The sequence below is a fragment of the Cherax quadricarinatus genome, chromosome 26 (assembly GCF_038502225.1).
Source record: "Cherax quadricarinatus isolate ZL_2023a chromosome 26, ASM3850222v1, whole genome shotgun sequence".
Classification (NCBI taxonomy): domain Eukaryota; kingdom Metazoa; phylum Arthropoda; class Malacostraca; order Decapoda; family Parastacidae; genus Cherax; species Cherax quadricarinatus.
In genome coordinates, this window is record NC_091317.1 from 9,734,316 (window position 1) to 9,759,238 (window position 24,923).

A 24,923-nucleotide genomic window follows, 5' to 3' on the forward strand; every position below is an offset into this window, starting at 1 on the left:
GTGTTGGTTAACAGGGCGAGTGAACAGAAAGTGGTTTGATGTCTATTAGGTAAAAATAATTAATCTCTTGTATAATGAGTGTATTTACAAACATGACTACAGTTGATTGCTAACATGACTGCTGCACAAAAGAGTGTTTCTATACTATATTATATTACGATACCAGTTCACAGTATTAGGATTAAGACCTCCCCACTATACGTGGGTGTATATACAATTTTTCGTCTATATACACAAAAACAGGCATCTCTCGGTTCACACGTCATGCTTTTTTTATGCAGTCTGTCAAACAAACCTACCTGATTAATTTCTTTTTACTTAAAGCATATATACTAAACACACAGGACATCTATGAAAATAGGGCTACCCGAAAACGATGCCCACTGTCTTACCAGAAACATACTGACATCACATTTCAGATGGCCCTCCCACTCCTCCATAGGTCAGCACTGTACTTCCTACCTTCAGGACTCAAATTCGCGTGACTTGCGCTGAGTACATTACAATTTATTTGACGTTCATCACACAGCCAATTCTTGCACTCCTGTACCAGCGAAACTGGCAATTATTATGTCAGTGTGGCTGTAGGGGTTACCAGTCACACAAGTTCGTTGTCAGGTTAATACGTCAACCAACTGGTTAAGAGGCAGACTCAAGACGGATTGGTGTTATATTTATATCCCTGGTTGGAGTTAGACTCGCTAATATGCTGAGTACACACATACTGGTCTCTCTTGTTAGAAGTGAAGGGTAACTGTAGTGAGTGAATTCACTTTGCTCTCTCGTTCTTTAAAATTTTGCTGCTCTACTGCACTCTGTACGTATTGTAAATATTAGAAAAGGGAATACATGGGTACTTTGCCTTTATTTTCGAGGTGTGTTTCTTGTCTGGGGACTACAGACCCTTTCTTAGTGCACCTGTGTTTGTAATAGTCCTGATAAACGGTAATCTTGATTTTCTTCATAAATGTTACCTTGCTCACACTCCAACAGCTTTATCGATGTTCAAGTCTCTAGCACTCACAGCCTACTTTACCTTCTCCCTCTAACTTTCTGGGGTGACCCCTACCCCTCCTTCACTCCACCACAGATTTATACACCTTAATCTTCTTATTTTTCTCCATCCTCTCTGAATGTCCAAACCTCCTCAACAACTCCTCCTTAGCCCTCTTTTGCTAATCCAAATATTTTTAATCTCCAACTTCGAATTCTCTACATAATACACCATACATTGTCCTCAAACACATCATCTCACTGCCTTTATTTTTCTGGCTGCAACGTTTAAACCCGTGTTTCACACCCATTTAACAGTGCTGGTACGACTATACTCTGGTATATTTTCCTGTTTTGTCTCCATGGGTTAAGTTCTTTGTCTACATAGAGACTTGTTGCACCACCCGGCTTCCTTCCCTCATCTATTGTATGGCTCATCTTATCTTTTATAGACCCATCAGCCGACAAGTTCACTTCCAAATATATGAAGACATTTACTTTCTCCCTTCAGTTTCATAATGTTGCATGGCCTTGATTTTTAGTTTCTCTCATCACCTTGCTTTTTCCTGTGTTTGCTTTCAGTTTTCTTATTTTGCATACACTCCTAAATCCTCAACCAACTTTTGCGACTACTCTTCAAAATCTTCCGAAAAAATTGTACCACCAGCAATGAGCAATTGTTATAACTCCCACTTTTTATCAAATACATTATCTTTTAATTCCGCATATCTCCCCAATGCCCTACCTACCTGGAGGGCATTCCGGGGATCAACGCCCCAGCGGCCAGGTCCAAGACATTCATTTCTTTCACAACTCCGTCTATGAATATGTTAAACAACCATAGTGATATCAGACTTCCCTCTTACTGCTTACTTTTACTAGCAATTAATCCCCATTATCATTCACAAATGTCTTGAGCCTCACTATTCGTATAAAAACTCTTAATTGCTTTCAGTAATCTACTAGATATTCTGTGTCATACTGTCCGTGCCTCTCTATTTTGTGTCATTCTGTCCGTGACTCTCTTATCCACTGTCTTTTTCTCCATCTTTATCTCTTTCTCATTTTCTCTTCTCGACTTTTCACACATTCACGTATTCTTATGACACAGTGCAACATTCTTCCAAGACTTCTGTAAGTCACCAAACTCATAACAACGAATTTTTCCTAAACTTCGGAAACAATGCCAGTGTAGATCACTGTGTGTGTGTGTGTGTGTGTGTGTGTGTGTGTGTGTGTGTGTGTGTGTGTGTGTGTGTGTGTGTGTGTGTGTGTGTGTGTGTGTGTGTGTGTGTGTGTGTGTGTGTGTGTGTGTGTGTGTGTGTGTGTGTGTGTGTGTGTGTGTGTGTGTGTGTGTGTGTGTGTGTATGTATGTGTGTGTTTGAGAGAGAGAGGGGGGGGGGAACCAGTGAGGAAAAAAAAAGGGATTTCAAACTTGAAGGAATAGACTAAAGACAATGAAGAGTGTGTGAATGTATAGAGGAGGAAGGGGAGTAAAAGTGATGGGTAGAGAGGTGAAATAATGTAAGAAAGGAGGTGGGAAGAGATAGATGGGGAAGGAAGAAGGTTTCCAGAGAAAAATACTTGGAAGGAAAACGCGAAGATGGAGAGAGAGAGGCAGAGATAAATGTAATAAAAAACAATAAAACACTGTGAGAGAATTCTTAGAGAAATTTTGGAAAATGGAGTTTGGAAAGAGTTCATATATTGGTATATATGACAGACGTTCTGTATGGCTTAATATTCTTACCTAAAGAACATGTACGTCTCCAAAATAATACTTTTGTATTAAATACAAACCAAAGAACTACTGGGTATGTAGGTAATCACACACACACACACACACACACACACACACACACACACACACACACACACACACACACACACACACACACACACACACACTAACACACACACACACACACACACACACACACACACACACACACACTAACACACACACACACACACACACACACACACACACACACACACACACACACACACACACACACACACACACTCACACACACACACACACACACACACACTAACACACACACACACACACACACACACACACACACACACTAACACACACACTAACACACACACACACACACTAACACACACACACACACACACACACACACACACACACACACACACTAACACACACACACACACACACACACACACACACACACACTAACACACACACTAACACACACACACACACACTATCTAAGGAGCGTTTAGCACCTTAATTTTAAACCATGGTAGTCACCAGCGATATCAGGTGTGGTGTTGGCTCAGCCAGGAAGATGTTGCTTGATCCCTGCCAGGCTGGCAAGCTTGCGTAATTATGTTGACATATTAATAACGTTCTAATGGGAGCTTAAAGCGCCCTCACTCTACGCTGACAACACTGTGATAAAACAGTGACGGCACTGTAATGAAATTATGATAACACTGTGACAGTACCGTGATGATTACATTTTAACACCCCGGTAACACAGAGATAACATCGAGATAATACCCGGAAAATACTGAAGGAATATAGTGGGTAGGACGCATTAAGCTCCATTATTTCCGTTTTCATACGAATAACTGTCTGAGTCGTTCAAATTGTCTGTTGTTTGTGAGAGATATATTCCAAAATTTGCTCCTTCAACTTCATTCCCTCACCTCTCTCTCTCGCTCGCTCTCTCTCGCTCTCTCTCTCTCTCTCTCTCTCTCTCTCTCTCAGCACATTAAACTATTTGTTGTATCATCTACTAGCTCATTATCTTTTATTCTGGGAATTTTCTATGAGACTAATTTGCTAAGTATTTCCTTGCATCATCTAAGCGTTTCCTTGCATCAACCACTCCAGTGAACTCCTAAACTACAGCAAGGTCTGTGGCGGCTTGGAGCTCCTCTGATTTGTGATTCAATTTGATATTTGCTCAGTAGACACATAATTCTCGTTTTTTTATACTGCAATTTAAATTTCATTGATGATCAAAAGCAGATATAAATCCGCTTTGATTTAAGAGAAAAATCCAAAAAAAGACAATCAGAGTGAATTCTCACACAGAATCTAACAACTATTGAAGCATCAAAGGCTCGCCCATATCCGCAATATTGTCTCTCATTTTTCGGGCTAATACTCTGCGTTAATCACAGCGGATGGGTAATAGTCTCTGTGATGAGAATGAACGGGATGCACAGACCAAACGAGTTGGTCCATTACTGGTGATTTTACCGTGATAGCATGAACCAGAGACGGTAATAAAAGTCCCAGTGTACCATCACACGAGCTAATGTTCCGTGTTTACCTTCATCACTGGGAAGAGAATATGTCATATTGAAGCTTCGTTATCCCCTCGTTACCATGTCCTCTCTCTTACACCCTCATTTCTATCCCGTCCTCACCCTTCACCTCTCTTCTACCTCTCCATCCACCTCCACCCTGTCTCTTCCTATCTCTCCTGTATCAATATCCCTACATTTTCTTTTCTTTTCTCCACTGCCAACTCTCACTCTCTTATCCTCATCACCTACTCTCTTTTTCCTGTCTTCATCACTCTTCCCCTACACTTACCACCCTCGTTTCTCCCGTATCCTTCGCTCTTATCCCACCCTTCATTTTCCAATTTTATCCCTTTCTTTCCATCCCATCCATTCCCTGTGGTAAACACAATTAGATGTCTTTAAGAAATGAAAGAAATGAGTAAACGATATTTGAATAACAATGTCGTGACCTTTAAACTTTTAAATGGCGAAAATAAATAGCAAATGTTGGCTTGGCAACAGCAATTATAACTTAGAGAACTTCCTGAAACACTTACAAGTTGGCTTAAATAACTTTCTAAAATACTCATAAGTCGGCTTCAAGAACCTCTTCAACAATGAACTTCCATAAGAAGATACTTTATTCATTATTTTTATATAGTGAAAGCTATAATTTTTTATTCCCTTTCAGTGTGATTAATTTGTGCTCGGATGAAGATTTTCAAGAAATTTAACATGGTATTCAAATTTGCAGTTTTTCTTCCACACTTGACAACTTAATCTAACTTTGCTGCAGCTTACTTAATATAATATAGCATTTTTTTTATTTAAATAAAAGTCAGCCACAAATTAGCTAGCGTTATCTAACACTGCAGGTATGTCCTCTCCAGAAGCGAAAGCTACTGCATATGCACCTACTCCACGGGAATCGTAGGAAATCTGGTTTGATATGAAGAAAAGGTAGGTAGCTATAATTCCTTGAAACGAGAGATCTATACTAGTATCAGTGACAAGTTGTGGGTTGTATATTTTTCATCAGTATTAACGACCTCTTTGTAGTATATCTACGACTACCTTTAATGCAAGGTCATGTCATTTTCGAGGTCAACAAGTGGGATGATTTTATCAGGTAAAATCAAATCAATAGGCGAGGCCAGGCCACTAAATTAGGCTATTAGATTAGGTTATCAAGGTCATCAAGGTCATCAGGTAATGTGAGGGCATCATGCAAGATCAGGTTACCAGGTAAGACCAGGTAACCAGGCAAAGTCAGTCAACAGGTAAGGCCAAGCCTCAGGTAAGGCCAATCAGAGAGAGCTAACAAGAAAGTCAGTGGAGCGACAAATTAGCGCACCTTTCAGAGGACGCCAGCGGCTTCTTGCTGAAGAGATGCAAGCTGGAATACATTGATGAATGGCTGCTTTCCCTGCTGGAAGCTGCTGGAGGGACGTACTTCGCCATGCACGATATTAACTTCAGCGAAGTTTACATCTTTGAAATTAATCTTGTCTCAGAGAGACTGAAGTTGCTGTAATAAGGTATTAAATGATATATACTAAAGTGAAGTTCCAAAGTTCAGGTAAGTTTCAAAGGTTCAGATGCCAGTGTTCTGCTTCTCGTGAGCGGAAATATTTATCCATAGACTTTGCTTAAGGTACTTTTTAAAGAGAGATGTGAGTATGAGCGCATTCACGTATAAACATATAAATGTGCGTTCGAACGTTTATACTTGCACAAACAGCAAGGACGTCAATAGGAGCAAAACCAGCATTAACGAAGTGAAATAGGAGAGGAACGATCTGGATGAAGACCGTTCAGAGTGAACATGAAAGGACAAATGAAGCTTTAAATATTGTATGTTAATTCGTGAGCAATTACGAGGTAGGGCCAGGAGCCGAGACTCAACAACTACAGTCACTTTTGAGTATAAATACATTTTAAATTAAGTGCTACCAAAATGAAAACTGGCTAACAAAACACCTATACTGAGGCAGAAAAACAGACAAGTAACACTGAACTATATACTTGAATCTTTGACCTGCACATTATCCAAGGTTATGGTGACATTATTCACAAGGTGAATGGAATAACGGGAATAATAATAATAGTAGCAGTAGTAATACTCGTAGCAGTAATAGTAATAGTAGTGAAAGTAGCAAGAAAAATTAAAGCTGCAGCCGAAGGCAACAAAGCAGCAGCGGCGGCGGCGGCGGCGGCGGCGGCGGCGGCGGCGGCGGCGGCGGCGGCGGCGGCGGCGGCGGCGGCGGCGGCGGCGGCGGCGGCGGCGGCGGCGGCTGCGGCGGGGACGACGGCGGCGGCGGTTGTACAAGACTCCTACGTGCCACTGTTCACTAACAATGTAACGCTAAGGAGAAGAATGTGTTTGGAAAATAAACGTGATAAACTAGATAATAATAGAGATGTAACTGGAAATAAGGAGACCGGAGACAGATCTCTCAGTGGGAGTGGAAGCAATAACAACCATTAGGGTGAGAAAATTATATCGAATTAAATATCATGAGAGACTCCAAGATGTATATAAACTACACCACATATAAACCATATTGTATTAAAACTATGTTGCATATAAACCACATTACATTCAGGAAGGATATAGGGAAGCACTGGTTTAGTAATAGAGTTGTGGATGAGTGGAACAAACTCCTGAGTACAGTTATAGAGGCTAAAACGTTGTGTAGTTTTAAAAATAGGTTAGATAAATACATGAGTGGGTGTGGATGGGTGTGAGTTAGACCTGACTAGCTTGTGCTACTAGGTCTGATGCAGTGCTCCTTTCTTAAGTGGAAGTGACCTGACTAGGTGGATCATTGGGCTAATCCGGAAGGGGGGGGGGACATGGACCTCCTTTCCTTGGGTCAGTAGGCCTGCTGCAGCGTTCCTTCTTTCTTTTATTCTTATGTTCTTATAAATTATATTGCATCAACCACGAATAAAAGTCTGACAAATGCCTGAACTACCTTGCTGGAGTCGTTCAAGCGTTAGAATATGCAGCGCCAGTGTGCAGTGTGGACTTAATCAAAAAAATACTCCTTAAATTGCAAGGGTTTACAACTAGATGAGTCACAGAACTGAGGAAAATTAGGTACGAGGAGACACTGCAAAAAATGAGAGCTACATAACAGAGGAGCGAAGAAGGATAAAGAACCGGTGAAGGTTCTCCCAACCTGAGCTCAGTAGTTCTCTCCTGACTCCTGGTTCACTCTGAATCAACAATAACATTATACGCTTTCCACTTTTTTATATTGTTATTTGTGATTGATATATCACATCGTTTTTTATTAGTCCTGTTTCACAGTTGAACTATCTATAAAACTTTGTTATTGTGAATTTATAGTAAATAAAGTTGTTTTACGTTTAACAAAGAGATTTATTCTGTTATACTTTTAATTACACTACTGACGTTCCACTGAGTTTAATTGAATTTTTCGTCATTACACTCATTTGTGTGTGTAGTGACCTGGTGACTTGCATGCCAGGTCACGGCTGCAGCCATTGGTCCTGACCCTGATCTGACTTGGTGACCTGTGTGTGAGGTCACGGTTGGAAGCATAGGTCTCGACACTGACGTAACTTGTGAGGTCACGATAGAATACCTAAGTTGCTGGGTCGCCCAGGTCACCCAGGGGCGCTTACGTTACGTAGGTAATTACCTGCTTAAATTAGAGATTGTTGAGCTTCAACTCCTGGGCTCGTCTCTTAATTATCAGCACCAATACTTGATTAAGACTTGTGAGGGCCCCAGGACAAGTAACTTGTGGGGGACCCTTTACTGTGTGTTTGTGTGTGTATGTATGTATGTGTGTGTGTGTGTGTGTGTGTGTGTGTGTGTGTGTGTGTGTGTGTGTGTGTGTGTGTGTGTGTGTGTGTGTGTGTGTGTGTGTGTGTGTGTGTGTGTGTGTGTGTGTGTGTGTGTGTGTGTGTGTGTGTGTGTGTGTGTGTGTGTGTGTGTGTGTGTGTGTGTGTGTGTGTGTAGTATTAATGATTCCACAAAGCATCAATTCTGGTAGTCAGATTGGCTAGAGCTCTGCTTTGTGTGGGTCCCTTTTGTGCTGGATCAAGCAGGGGTAGCAGGCAGCCTGCTTCTCAGTCCTCCTTAACTACTTCCTGCAGGATGAAATCTAATAAGAAAAAGAGTCTCAGTCAGGAGCGTGGGATATAACAGATCTCTTATAAGATTTTCTAACACAGTGCACAATAAGGTCCAAGCAATAACCATACAAAGAGATACAAAGTGTGTTTTCAGGTAGGCAAGTACAGTGAAGGCAGAGGTGTTCCCGAGTGCCCTAGTGGTGACCACTGCTGACTACACACTAGAACAATGCTTTTCCTGATATGTGCTAAAGTGCTGTAGGTGTAGCGAAAGTCAGTAAATGAAATGATTGGCTACATAACAACCAAATGGGAGGAGACAGAGAAAAAGTTTAGTCCCAAGGGCAACAGAAATAATGGGAAGACCAGAACGAGCCCTTGGTTTACCCAAAGGTATAGGGAGGCAAAAACTAAGTGCACTAGAGAATCGAAAAAGTGCAGAAGACAAAGGACCCAGGAAAATAAAAAGATTAGTAGAAGAGCCAGAAATGAGTTTGCACAGATAAGGAGGGAGATCCACGACAGTACGAACATGACATAGCATCAAAAGTCAAGTCTGACCCGAAGCTGTTGTATAGCCACATCAGGAGGAAGACAACACTCAAGGAACAGGTAATCCGGCTGAGGAAAGAAGATGGGGAGTTCACAAGAAACGACCAAGAAGTATGTGAGGAGCTCAACATGAGATTTAGGGAAGTATTTACAGTGGAGACAGAAAGGACTCTGGGAAGTCAGAATTCAGGGTACACCAAAAAGGAATATACCAACAAGTGTTGGATGAAATACACACAACCGAGGAGGAGGTGAAGAAGCTAAGTGACCTTGATACCTCAAAGGCGGTGGGACCAGACAACATCTCTCCGTGGGTCCTTAGAGAGGGAGCAGAGATGCTGTGTGTGCCACAAACAACAATTTTCAACACATTCATTGAAACTGGGCAAATACCTGAGGTATGGAAATGGCAAATGTAGTTCCCATTTTTAAGAAAGGAGACAGACACGAAGCACTAAACTATAGACCAGTGTCACTGACGTGTATAGTATCCAAAGTCATGGAGAAAATTATGAGCAGGAGAGTGGTGGAGCACCTAGAAAGGAACAAACTCATGAACGACAACAAGCACTGATTCATGGAAGGCAAATGCTGTGTCACAAACCTACTGGAGTTTTATGACAAGGTAACGAAAGTGAGACACAGGAGAGAGAGTGGGTAGATTGCATTTTCTTGGACAACAAGAAAGCCTTCGACACAGTTCCTCACAAGAAATTAGCGCAAAAGCTCGAGGATCAAGCATATATAACAGGAAGGGCACTGCAATGGATCAGAGAATACCTGACAGGGAGGCAACAACGAGTCATGGTACGTGACGAGGTATCAGAGCGGGTGCCTTTGAGGAGCGGGGTTCCACAGGGGTCAGTCCTAGGACCAGTGCTATTTTTGGTATGTGTATGACATGACGGAAGGGATAGACTCAGAAGTGTCCCTGTATGCAGATGATATTAAGTTAATGAGGACAATTAAATCGGATGAGGATCAGGCAGGACTACAAAGAGACCTGGACAAGCTGGAAGCTTGGTCCAGCAACTGACTCCTCGGATTTAATCCCGCCAAATGAAAAGTCATGAAGATCGGGTAAGGGCAAAGAAAACCAAGGTGGCCAAAGACTGCAAACCTCACCCAAGGAAAAAGATCTTGGGGTGAGTATAATACCGAGCACGTCTCCTGAGGCTCATATGAACCAGATAACTGCTGCAGCATATAGGGGCCTGGCAAACCTGAGAATAGGGTTCCGATATCTCAGTAAGGAATCGTTCAAGACATTGTATACCGTGTACGTCAGGCCCACACTGGACTATGCAGAACCAGTTTGGAACCCATACCCGGTCAAGCACGTCAAGAAATTAGAGAAAGTGCAAAGGTTAGCAACAAGACTAGTTCCACAGCTAGGGGGAATGTCGAACGAAGAAAGGTTAAGGGAAATCGGCCTGACGACACTGGAGGACAGGAGGGTTAGGGAAGACATGATAACAACATATAAAATGCTGCCTGGAAGAGACACGGTTGACAGAGACAGAATGTTCCAGAGAGGGACACAGAAACAAGGGGTCAAAACTGGAAATTGAAGTCTCGGATGAGTCAAAGAGATGTTGGGAAGTATTTTTTTAATCATAGAGTTGTGAGAAAGTGGAATAGTCTGGCAAGTGATGTAATGGAGGCAGGAACCATACAAAGTTTTAAGACGAGATATGATTAAGCTCATGGACCAGGTGGAAAGAGGACCTAGTAGCGATCAGTGAAGAGGCGTGACCATGGGCTATGTCTCGACCCATGCAACCATAAATAGGAGAGTACAAATAGGTGAGTACAGAGAAGCACTGTAACTGGTACTAAACTCAATGAGGAGACTGCTGACGTTCAGGTAAGAGGTACACTCCTCGCTGTGCAAATTTAGTAGTCTAGGGTAATAGCATAATACCATTCATCGTACATGTTATTAACTTGTTCTTGCTGAGTATTGTCCGAGCCCAATACGTTGATGTCTGTGCAGTGAAACGAAACAAATCGGTGTACTTGTAGTCGTTAGGAATAACGAATAGGGGATTTCTTGGCTATATCTTGGAAACACGTCCACCCCATTTCAGCATAACGAAAACTAGTTTCCAGACTGTGAACTGTGTTATTCCTGCTGGTTCCTCATCATTTCCAAGCGGTGTTATCACAACAGCATGTTACGGTAGATAACTCTCACGTGTAGATACGTTCCTAACTTTCATCTCCACATAGTCATTCACTTTCATCTTTTTGCTCTTAAATTCTGCCAAGACGTTTGTTCATAAGAAACCTAATAACCTAATAACTGGTTAATTTAAGTAACTGTATTCGAAGCCGCGTACTCGGCTCCTAGGATATCTTCCAGAAACAGCGGCGGGAAAATGTCTCCCATGCTGGGTAATAACTCCCTGGGTATCCTTAAGAATTAGAGGTAGACAGATCTCTCCCATGCTGGACGACAATTCTTACGCATAATTTGAGTCACATGGTGACTAATGCATGGTAGCTGACGCATGGTGTCAGGGCACAATCACACACTGAAGGAGCGATAGTATGTTAGTCATGCTATTAGCAGGTTTGACTGGTTAATTGGGTTTAACACCTATCGACTACACGAAAATTATTGAGGCTCCATGTACCGGCCAAGAGTACTTTAATCCTTATTAAAAGGATTAAAGTGAACTCCCGGTACCCACACACACACACACACACACACACACACACACACACACACACGCTAAGAAGCTGTTAAGGGCCATCGATACCTCAAATGCAATGGGACCGGACAACATCTCCCCATGGATCCTTAGAGAGGGAGCGGATATGCTGTGTGTACCACTTACCACAATCTTCAACACATCCCTGGAAACTGGGCAACTACCTGAGGTATGGAAGACGGCAAATGTAGTTCCCATTTTTAAAAAAGGAGACAGATAAGAGGCACTAAACTATAGACCTGTGTCACTGACGTGTATAGTATGCAAAGTTATGGAGAAGATTATAAGGAGGAGAGTGGTGGAGCACCTGGAACGGAACAAGAGTATAAACGCCAACCAGCACGGATTCATGGAAGGCAAATCCTGTGTCACAAACCTTCTGGAGTTTTATGATAAAGTAACTGAAGTAAGACACGAGAGAGAGGGGTGGGTTGATTGCATCTTCTTGGACTGCAAGAAGGCCTTTGACACAGTTCCTCAAAAGAGATTAGTGCAGAAGCTAGAGGATCAGGCGCATATAACAGGAAGGGCACTGCAATGGATCAGAGAATACCTGACAGGGAGGCAACAACGAGTCATGGTACGTGATGAGGTATCACAGTGGGCACCTGTAACGAGCGGGGTCCCACAGGGGTCGGTCCTAGGACCAGTGCTATTTTTGGTATATGTGAACGACATGATGGAAGGGTTAGACTCAGAAGTGTCCCTGTTCGCGGATGATGTGAAGTTAATGAGGAGAATTAAATCAGATGAGGATCAGGCAGGACTTCAAAGAGATCTGGACAGACTGGACACCTGGTCCAGCAACTGGCTTCTCGAATTTAACCCCGCCAAATGCAAAGTCATGAAGATCGGGGAAGGGCACAGAAGACCGCAGACAGAGTATAGGCTAGGTGGCCAAAGACTGCAAACCTCGCTCAAGGAGATCTTGGGGTGAGTATAACACCGAGCATGTCTCCGGAAGCACACATCAACCAGATAACTGCTGCAGCATATGGGCGCCTGGCAAACCTGAGAACAGCGTTCCGATACCTTAGCAAGGAATCGTTCAAGACACTGTATACCGTGCACGTCAGGCCCATACTGGAGTATGCAGCACCTGTTTGGAACCCGCACTTGATCAAGCACGTCAAGAAACTTGAGAAAGTGCAAAGGTTTGAGACAAGGTTAGTTCCAGAGCTAAGGGGAATGTGCTATGAAGAAAGGTTAAGGGAAATCGGTCTGACGACACTGGAGGACAGGAGGGTCAGGGGAGACATGATAACGACATATAAAATACTGCGCGGAATAGACAAGGTGGACAAAGACAGGATGTTCCAGGAAGGAGACACAGAAACAAGGGGTCACAATTGGAAGTTGAAGACTCAGATGAGTCAAAGGGATGTTAGGAAGTATTTCTTCAGTCAGAGAGTTGTCAGGCAGTGGAATAGCCTAGAAAGTGACGTAATGGAGGCGGTAACAATACATAGTTTTAAGACGAGGTTTGATAAAGCTCATGGAGCAGGGAGAGAGGATCCAGTAGCAACCAGTGAAGAGGCGCGGCCAGGAGCTAAGACTCGACCCCTGCAACCACAAATAGGTGAACAAACGTATATATATATATATATATATATATGTGTGTGTGTGTGTGTGTGTGTGTGTGTGTGTGTGTGTGTGTGTGTGTGTGTGTGTGTGTGTGTGTGGGTGTGTGTGTGTGTGTGTGTGTGTGTGTGTGTGTGTGTGTGTGTGTGTGTGTGTGTGTGTGTGTGTGTGTGTGTGTGTGTGTGTGTGTGTGTGTGTGTGTGTGTGTGTGTGTGTGTCCTCACCTAATTGTACTCACCTAATTGTGGTTGCACGGGTCGAGACTCAGCTCCTGGCCCCGCCTCTTCACTGATCGCTACTGGGTCCTCTGTCTCTCTGCTTCCTTAGCTTTGTCATACCTCTTCTTAAAACTATGTATGGTTCCTGCCTCCACTACTTCACTTGCTAGGCTATTCCACTTGCTGACAACTCTATGACTGAAGAAATACTTCCTAACGTCCATGTGACTAGTCTGAGTCTTCAGCTTCCATTTGTGACCCCTTGTCCCTGTGTCCCCTCTCTGGAACATCCTATCTCTGTCCACCTTGTCTATTCTCCGCAGTATCTTGTATGTCGTTATCATGTCTCCCCTGACCCTTCTGTCCTCCAGCGTCGTCAGTCCGATTTCCCTTAACCTTTCCTCGTACGACATTCCCTTGAGCTCTGGGGCTAGCCTTGTTGCAAACCTTTGTACTTTCTCTAACTTCTTGACGTGCTTGACCAGGTGTGGGTTCCAGACTGGTGCTGCATACTCCAGTATGGGCCTAACATACACAGTGTACAGTGTCTTGAACGATTCCTTATTAAGGTATCGGAACGCTATTCGCAGGTTTGCCAGGCGCCCGTATGCTGCAGCAGTTATTTGGTTGATGTGTGCCTCCGGTGATGTGCTCGGTGTTATGGTCACCCCAAGGTCTTTCTCCCTGACTGAGGTCTGTAGTCTTTGTCCACCTAGCCTATACTCTGTCTGCGGTCTTCTTTGCCCCTTCCCAATCTTCATGACTTTGCATTTGGCTGGATTGAATTCGAGAAGCCAGTTACTGGACCACATATCCAGCCTGTCCAGGTCTCTTTGCAGTCCTGCCTCATCCTCGTCCGATTTAATTCTTCTCATAAACTTCACGTCATCTGCGAACAGGGACACTTCAGAGTCTATTCCTTCCATCATGTCGTTCACATATATCAAAAATAGCACTGGTCCTAGAACTGACCCCTGTGGGACCCCGCTCGTAACAGGCGCCAACTGTGATACCTCTTCACGTACCATGACTCGTTGCTGCCTCCCTGTCAGGTATTCCCTTATCCATTGCAGTGCCCTCCCTTTTACATGCGCCTGATCCTCCAGCTTCTGCACTAATCTCTTGTGGGGAACTGTGCCAAAGGCCTTCCTGCAGTCTAGGAAAACGCAATCTACCCACCCTTCTCTCTCGTGTCTTACTTCTGTTACCTTGTCATAAAACTCCAGGAGGTTTGTGATACAGGATTTGCCTTCCATGAACCCATGCTGGTTTTCGTTTATAATCTTGTTCCTTTCCAGGTGTTCGACCACTCTCCTCCTGATAATCTTCTCCATGACTTTGCACACAATACATGTCAGAGACACAGGTCTGTAGTTTAGTGCCTCGTTTTTGTTTCCTTTCTTAAATATGGGGACTACATTAGCTGTCTTCCATTTCTCAGGTAGTTGCCCAGTTTCAAGGAATGTGTTGAAGATTGTGGTTAGAGGCACGCACAGCATCTCTGCTCCTTCTCTAAGGACCCATGGGGAGACGTTGTCCGGTTCCATCGCCTTTGAGGTGTCAAGGTCACTTAAGAGCTTCTTCACCTCCTCCTCAGTTGTTCGTATGTCATCCAACACTTGTTGGTATATTCCCTCTTGATGTTCCCTTCTGTGCTGTCTTCCCACAGCCTTTCCTGTCTCTACTGTAATAACTTCCTTAAATCTCCTGTTCAGCTCCTCACATACCTCCTGATCATTTCTTGTGAGTTTTCCACCTTCTGTCTTTAATCTGATCACCTGGTCTTTGACTGTTGTCTTCCTCCTGATGTGGCTATACAACAGTTTTGGGTCAGTCTTGATTCTCGATGCTATGTCATTTTCATACTGTCGCTGGGCCTCCCTCCTTACCTGTGCATACTCATTCCTGGCTCTGCGACTGATCTCCCTATTTTCGTGTGTTCTCTGCCTTCTGTACTTTTTCCATTCTCTATTGCACTTTGTTTTTGCCTCCTTACACCGTCGGGTAAACCATGGGCTCGTTCTGGTCTTCCCGTTGTTACTGTTGCCCTTGGGAATAAACTTTTTCACTGCCTCCTTGCATTTTGTTGTTACATAAGAACATAAGAACATAAGAACGAAGGAACACTGCAGAAGGCCTACTGGCCCATGCGAGGCAGGTCCAAGTCTCCTACCGGCTTAGGCCAATGCACCTAACCTAGTCAGGTCAGGTCACATTGACTTAAGGGAGGAACACGGCAACCGACCTGGTAGCACAAGCTATGAGGTCCAACTCACACCCACCCACATCCACTCATGTATTTATCCAACCTATTTTTAAAGCTACACAACGTTCTGGCCTCTATAACTGTACTCGAGAGTTTGTTCCACTCATCCACAACTCTATTACCAAACCAGTACTTTCCTATATCCTTCCTGAATCTGATTTTTTCCAACTTAAAACCATTGCTGCGAGTCCTGTCTAGGCAAGATATTTTCAGCACACTATTTACATCCCCTTTATTTATTCCTGTCTTCCATTTATACACCTCAATCATATCCCCCCTAATTCTACGTCTTTCTAGAGAGTGCAGATTCAGGGCCCTCAGTCTATCCTCATAGGGAAGGTTTCTGATACATGGGATCAACTTTGTCATCCTCCTTTGTACATTTTCCAGAGAATTTATATCCATTCTGTAATACGGTGACCAAAACTGTGCAGCATAATCTAAATGAGGCCTAACCAAGGATGTATAGAGTTGAAGAACAACCTGAGGACTCCTAATATTTATGCTTCTTGATATGAAGCCAAGGATTCTATTAGCTTTATTGCGAACACTTATGCACTGTTGTCTTGGTTTCAGATTACTGCTAACCAGAACTCCTAAATCTTTTTCGCAATCCGTAATATTAAGATCTACATTATTTAGTTTATATGTGGCATGGTTATTGTCCTGTCCAACATTTAGAACTTTGCATTTGTCTATATTAAACTGCATCTGCCACTTCTCCGACCACTGCATCAGTCTATTCAAATCTTCCTGGAGTGCTCGAATGTCCTCGTCAGAATGGATTCGACGGCCTATTTTGGTGTCATCGGCAAACTTGCCGATGTCGCTCTTTATGCCCTCATCTATGTCATTTATGTAGATTGTGAACAGCAGGGGGCCCAACACTGACCCCTGTGGAACACCGCTCGTGACGCTTCCCCACTCTGATTTCTCCCCATTTATGCAAACTCTCTGCTGCCTATTTGTCAACCATGCCTCTATCCAGGAAAAAATTTCTCCTCCTATTCCATGTGCTTTAATTTTCCTCAATAGTCTCTGATGTGGGACCCTGTCAAAAGCCTTACTGAAGTCCATATACACAATATCATATTCATTACCATGATCTACCTCCTCAAATACCTTAGTGAAAAAAGTTAATAAATTCGTAAGGCAGGAACGCCCCTTTGTAAAACCATGCTGAGATTCGTTGATTAATTTATGCTTTTCAAGGTGGCTACGAACTGCCTCGGCAATTATTGATTCCATAAATTTTCCCACTATGGAGGTTAGGCTTATTGGTCTATAGTTCGAAGCTAAGGACCTGTCACCTGTTTTGAAAATAGGTATCACATTTGCCATTTTCCACTTATCTGGCACCATGCCAGTTTGTAGTGATATGTTGAAAAGATTAGCCAAAGGTGTGCTAAGCTCCTCTTTACATTCCTTTAGAACCCTTGCATACAGTTCATCAGGGCCTGGGGATTTGTTAGGTTTTAATTTATCTATTTGCCTAAGGACCATGTCACTTGTGACCCTAATCGTGCACAGTTTATTATCGTCCTGTTCTACATAATTTATCATTACTGGAATATCGCTGGTATCCTCCTGTGTAAAAACTGAGAGGAAGTATGTGTTAAAAATTCTACACATTTCTTTATCACTGTCAGTGAGCTGACCCGAGGAACTTTTGAGTGGGCCTATCTTGTCCCTGATCTTACTTCTGTATACCTGAAAGAATCCTTTTGGGTTAGTCTTCGATTCTCTTGCAACTTTAACCTCATAATCTCTTTTTGCTTTTCTAATTCCCTTTTTTATTTCTCTCTTTAACTGAATATATCGATTTCTTAATTGCCCCTCTCCTCTTTTGATTTGCCTATATATGCCTCTCTTTTGACCAGTCAGATATTTTAATCTATTGTTCATCCATTTAGGATCATTTTTGTTTGATCTGATTTCCCTATCATTTCATTTACTGGCTTTCCTGCCAGTTCTCTGTCCCACTGGACCTCCCGCAGGAAGTTCTTCAACCCTATGTAGTCCCCTCTTTTGTAGTCAGGCTTTTCCCATTCAACTCCTGTTATTCTCTCCACTTGCAGCTCTACTATGTATTCAAAGCACAGAACCACGTGGTCGCTAGCTCCTAGGGGACTCTCATACTTGATGTCCTCAATGTCTGAGCTGCCCAGGGTGAACACAAGGTCCAATCTTGCTGGTTCATCCTCCCCTCTCACTCTGGTAGTGTCCTTAACATGTTGGTGTATGAGGTTTTCCAGCACCACGTCCACGTTTCGGGACCCCAATGTGGCTCCAGGTTTTCCCAGTCGATCTCGCTGTGGTTGAAATCCCCCATAACCAGCAACTTTGCTCTGCTGGAATGAGCTCTTCTTGCCACCTCAGCAAGTGTGTCCACCATTGCTCTGTTGCTCTCTTCATATTCCACTCTTGGCCTCCTGCAGTTCTGTGGTGGATTATACATCACTGCAATGTCCACTTTGTGTTCCCCAGACTGAAGTGTACCTGCTATGTAGTCTCTTTCTCCCGTCTCATCTATGCCTTCCATTTTCTCGAATTTCCATCTGTTTTTTAAGAGCAGAGCAACCCCACCTCCCCCCCTGCCCCTTCTATCTTTCCTCATGATCTGGTATCCTGGTGGGAAGATTGCATCTGTTATTGTCTCCATGAGTTTTGTTTCTGTAACTGCTATGATGTCTGGGGACTTCTCATTGATTCTTTCTTGCCATTCCTCATGTTTATTCGTTAATCCATCTGCATTTGTGTACCAAACCTTCAACTTCTGTTCTAATACTGTAACTGTGGTGCAGGGGGTGGAAACAGAAGGATCGGTGTGTGATGGTTGGTTTGGATTGTTCAGTTGCCTTGGGGGTGTCGTGGCTGGAGTCCTTCTGCAGGTGTTTCTGGGGGGTGTGCTTGTCTTTCCATTTAATCCTGGTTTATTCTGCTCTTCTTTTTCATTTCCTCCCATTTCTCCTTTCGTTTTGGAGCTCTCTCTTTCATCGTCTTCCTTTCGTCCTGTGTTCTGTCTCGATCGAGGTACACACTCCGGAACTCCTGCTTGCCTCTCAGCCGTGCTTTCTCCTGCAGGATCATGGTTCGGGTTTATTCTGCCTTGAAAATTACTTTGAGAGGCCGATTCCTTTTCTTTGTGAACCACCCAATTCTCCGAAAATTTGCGAAAATTTGTGTGTGTGTGTGTGTGTGTGTGTGTGTGTGTGTGTGTGTGTGTGTGTGTGTGTGTGTGTGTGTGTGCGTGTGGAGAAATTTTCTCCAGGAGGGGGTATCAGCCCCCTTCAGCCCCCTTCAGCCCTCTTCAGCCCCCTTCAGCCCCCTTCAGCCCCTTTCAGCCCCTTTCAGCCCTGAGGGGCCCAGACCTCTCAGAAGGGGCAAGCATCTTGTTTACTGCTTCAGCAAGTAATTGATCCCAGATGCAGTACCAGTATGCGACGTGGATAAGCGACCACTGCTCCGTGCAAGACTCCAGTGTTGCAAAGTGTATTTTAATAAAAGACAGTCCATCTCTTACCTTAGCAGGACAATTAAGGAAAATCCTGCTCCCACTTTATTGCCATGGTAAAGATAGTGGACATTGTTGTCTATGCTTAAGACAGCAAGAATCAAGCATTCTGCTTTGCTTCATGGAGGAAGTGGCAAGGAAGCAAAAGGTACTAGGTCAGCTTTTCCTTTATGTGCTAGGGGCAGTGACGGTGTATGAGGCTGTGGCGTCTTCAGATTACTTTTGACTCTACTGAGAGTCACACTGACACCAGGATAACCAACAAAGAACACTGATCTGTGCATTAGTGTGAACAAAGTGTCTCACAAAATACAATAAACACTTACAGAGAAGTGTGATCAGCTTCTTCAGTGATAAGATTGTGAACAATAAAGACAAATCTTGTGGAACATAGTGTACCAGTGTGCGTATTCCTAGACTATGGAAGACGTGGACATCCAAGGACACTTCGGCTTCTATCAAGTCACCGATACCTGTCGAAGGTGTGAAGAAGACCATAGCTCACGCTACAAGAGCAAGGTAGGTTACGAATTTCTTGTAGTATGGGGGACTGCGCAGTTCTTGAGTCATAAGGAGTTTGTAATCAACCTATAGTCGGCAGTAAGGGGCAGACTTTTGAGTCCACACAAGTAAGTTTGTCAGCAATCTGTGAATGAAATATGCTGACATAACACCCCCTAGGGGTAATTTATTGTTTACATAATATGATCTATTACAGCCCGTTGAGAGATGATCATGACAACAATTCAAGACTTCGTCTGCAGGGGCGGCTGTGTAGACGATTTGCTGTCTTTTATCAGCCAAGTATTACCTATATTTAAAATTATAAACTTAGCTGGTAACCCATTTCTCAACATTTTGGTCGTGCTCGAACCGGATAAAGGCCACACTGTGGTCTAAATATGTGGTACTACAGTGTACAAATAACCTACGAGCCAAGGTCCTTCGAAAAAAGCTGTAAAACTAGTGTTTTACAATATAAATCAGTATATATGAGTCAATACAGACTCAACCACAGAGAATGGGCAGCCAAAAGAAAATGGGCGCTCACCCAGCGTTCACCCAAAGAAAACGGGAGCTGGGTGACTTACCCAACAAGAAAACGGGGGATGGCACCCGGCATCTACTGCTCCCAGCTCTCAGAAACGCTGACTACAGCAACAACCCAACTGATGTTCAGTTTGTCTGAGTGTATATGCACATAGTGTTTATAATGTTTATAGACAAAGATTAAGATACAAGATTGTGTTAAAGTTTGTTTCTTATAGATATACCTGCTATATTAAAGGAACTATATATATAAAATGTAAAGCTTTCATATATATGTTAACAGTGACATATATATAGGTGTAAGTAATATTCACGTGTGATTTACAGTTATACAGTGACATTTATAGTGTATAGTGAATGAAGTGTATAACATCGTTATTTACGATTAATCATCGTTGTCAGGCTGACACAGCAAACTCAAGCCATAAACACCAGCCATATGTACTGTGTACCCTTCATGGTCATTGACCCTGAGGTTAAGCTTAGTAGGTCAGTAGTGTCTGACTCGATTATTGCTGACTTAAGCATAACAAAAACTCAGCTGTTTAATAGCAGTACAGTGTTTTATAAACACTCTAAGTGTGGTGCTAGAATTTTCAGTATACCATTAAAATGGCTTGTTTGAAAACTCAGTTTCAGTCTTTACAGACTAAGATTACACAATCAGAAAATCTGATTTCAGTCTGTATAGGATTAACTCAAGATACAAACATAGATTTTGATGATCTTGAGGTAAAATTTGAATTACTTAAACAACGTCTGGAAATAATTAATTCAGACTATACACATTATGAAAATAAATTTCTTGAATCAGACCCATCTGAGGATGAAATTAAAAATGTTTTGGATACTTTTAGTAATCAACAATTAAGGTGGACAGGAGTACAGGCTATCTGCCGCAAAACTCTGTCACAGAGACCTACTGTAACTAGTGGTCAAACACCTGTTACACCTGTAACAACAACAAGTGTCCCATTACCAAGCTTACCTACCTTGTCATTACCTATTTTCCAAGGTCATAATTATGAAGAATTCGTTAGTGGGTTTCAGTCCATAGTAAATTCACGAACTGACATAGATGAGATTGCTAAGTTCAGTTACCTTAAATGTCTTGTGAAGGGAGAACCCTATGAACTGATTAAGTCATTTCCGGTGGTTAAAGGCAATTATCAAATAGCCTTACGTGTCTTAGCAGACAATTACTTTGATGCTGACAAAGTCAGAGTTAGACATGCAGTCTTAATATCAACGCCACCCAAACATTGTTTTTCAGACTTACAGGCATTTGGAATCACATTAGACAGTAGTCTCAGATCTCTAGGTGCTAAATATGACCTAAGACAATGTGATTGGTTTATCAGTGGTATTGTACAGGATAAGATGTCATCACAAACTATTGAACGATTAAATATTATGTTCAATAAACGCTATTTCACTTGTGAGGAAATTAGCAATGGTTTACAAACAATAGTTTCATGCATGCAAGCAACGAGACAACTGTGAATACAACAGACAGTAAACAGACTGTCACACATAAACGTACTCCAAAATGTGTACTTTGTGATGGAACACATTGGGCACAGTATTGTAGTCAATACACATCAATGGAGGCACGTGAACAACGTGTTCATCAGCTGAAAAGGTGCACCAAGTGAACACAAGGGAGGAAAATGCTCACTGAAGAAGTGTTTTAAATGCAAGGGTATGCTTCATACAGCATTATGCCCAAATACTTTTGCTGAACAACAGAAGACTTCCACAGAATCAGGAAGTCAACAAGCAACAGCATTAAATGTGAGAGATAAGTTTAAAGCAACTGCTCTCCCGATAGCTCGAGTTGAGTTATCTAATAAATTACACAAAACCAATGTGCTAACACTATTTGATCAAGGCTCACAAAGGTCCTTCATAAGAAGATCAGTGTTGCAGAAACTGAATAAACAACCCTATGCCAAAGTACAGTTAGATATAGCTGTTTTTTTCCACAATTCTGGTAAACAGACATATGACCTAGCCAGAATCACTGTTGGTCTAGGAAACAGGAAAAAGAGAGTAGAAGCTGTGGTAGTAGATGATTTGCCTAAGTCTGTGCAGATCCAGGGTTTAAAAGAAACAGTTGCAGCACTGAAAGCAGCTAAGGTCAAGTTAGCCTGTCCTGACATACAGACGGACACAATTAGTCCAATTGATTTAATCATTGGAAGTGATTATTATCACTGTTTTGTGCAAAATATAGTAAGTAAACATGATGTTCACTTGCTGAAAACAGCAGGAGGCCACATGATATGTGGTCCCATTCCCTCTCAAAAGTGGGAAAGCTGATATTGATTCAGTGGAAAATGTACTAGTTACGAGAATAACCGTTGATCATGTACCACAGCAAAAATTATCATTACTGGAAGAAATGAATGAACAAGTTGATAAGTTGTGGGATTTAAATGCGATAGGTATTGATGTAAATAAACCAAGCCCACAAGAGTCTCAGACTTATAACCAATATTTGGACACTGTCAAATATAAAGATGGACAGTATTGGGTTAGGTTACCATGGAAATTAAACCCACCACAGCTGCCTAACAACTATCGCATGGCTTTCGGACAAATGAAAGCACAAATACATGAGCTCAGGAAGAATCCAGAGATACTGACTGTCTATGATAATATCATACAAGAACAGTTGGACAATAAATTCATTGAGGAAGTAGTCGAAGATAAGTTGAAGACAGATGCTCATTATCTCCCGCACCATGGAGTCAGAAAAGATTCTGAAACCACTCCACTACGTGTTGTATATAATTGCAGCGCACGTGCAAATAAAGATGTAGCAAGTCTTAATGACTGTCTGATGACCGGACCCTCACTAACTGAGAAGCTTGGAGACGTGCTTATGAATTTCGCACAAACCCATATGCCTACACGGCTGATATTTCCAAGGCTTTCTTAAGAGTAGGACTAAAAGAAATAGATAGAGATTATACTCGATTCTTGCGGCCTGAAAATCCACATGATCCTCAAAGTCCTGTGAAAACTTATCGTTTCAAATCAGTATTATTTGGTGCAACATCCTCTCTATTCTTACTAGAAGCTACTCTAAATACACATTTGAAGAAATCTGAAAGTTCCTTCAAAGAAATCTTAAAGAAAAGTTTCTATGTGGACAATCTTCAAGGTACTATGAATAAAGAGGAGGATTTGAAATCCTTATACAGAGAAGCTAACAAGGAGATGAAAGAAGCAAATATGCCTCTAAGGATGTGGAATACAAATTCAAAGCAATTAAGGGAACTTATCAAAGAAGATTTCTCTGAAACTGAAATTCCTGATTGCAACAATATGCTGGGACTTAATTGGAATACACAGGAAGATACTTTGAGTCTCAAAAGGATAAACAATTAATCATGCAGTACACTCACACACAAAGTGGGAGTTGTCACAGCTGCTCTTTGCTGATGACACTGTGCTCTTGGGAGATTCTGAAGAGAAGTTGCAGAGATTGGTGGATGAATTTGGTAGGGTGTGCAAAAGAAGAAAATTAAAGGTGAATACAGGAAAGAGTAAGGTTATGAGGATAACAAAAAGATTAGGTGAAAGATTGAATATCAGATTGGAGGGAGAGTGTATGGAGGAGGTGAATGTATTCAGGTATTTGGGAGTGGACGTGTCAGCGGATGGGTCTATGAAAGATGAGGTGAATCATAGAATTGATGAGGGAAAAAGAGTGAGTGGTGCACTTAGGAGTCTGTGGAGACAAAGAACTTTGTCCTTGGAGGCAAAGAGGGGAATGTATGAGAGTATAGTTTTACCAACGCTCTTATATGGGTGTGAAGCATGGGTGATGAATGTTGCAGCGAGGAGAAGGCTAGAGGCAGTGGAGATGTCATGTCTGAGGGCAATGTGTGGTGTGAATATAATGCAGAGAATTCGTAGTTTGGAAGTTAGGAGGAGGTGCGGGATTACCAAAACTGTTGTCCACAGGGCTGAGGAAGGGTTGTTGAGGTGGTTCGGGCATGTAGAGAGAATGGAGCGAAACAGAATGACTTCAAGAGTGTATCAGTCTGTAGTGGAAGGAAGGCGGGGTAGGGGTCGGCCTAGGAAAGGTTGGAGAGAGGGGGTAAAGGAGGTTTTGTGTGCGAGGGGCTTGGACTTCCAGCAGGTATGCGTGAGCGTGTTTGATAGGAGTGAATGGAGACAAATGGTTTTTAATACTTGACGTGCTGTTGGAGTGTGAGCAAAGTAACATTTATGAAGGGGTTCAGGGAAACCGGCAGGCCGGACTTGAGTCCTGGAGATGGGAAGTACAGTGCCTGCACTCTAAAGGAGGGGTGTTAATGTTGCAGTTTAAAAACTGTAGTGTAAAGCACCCTTCTGGCAAGACAGTGATGGAGTGAATGATGGTGAAAGTTTTTCTTTTTCGGGCCACCCTGCCTTGGTGGGAATCGGCCAGTGTGATAATAAAATAAAATAAAATAATACACTCACTAAACGTAGTTTACTCTCAGAGGTATCACAATGTTTTGATCCTCTAGGACTCGTCTCACCAATTACCATAAAAGGTAAAATGCTTATGCAAGATGCATGGAAACTCAAAATTGGATGGGATGAAAACTTGCCTCTAGAAATGAGTCAAGCATGGGATGAATTAT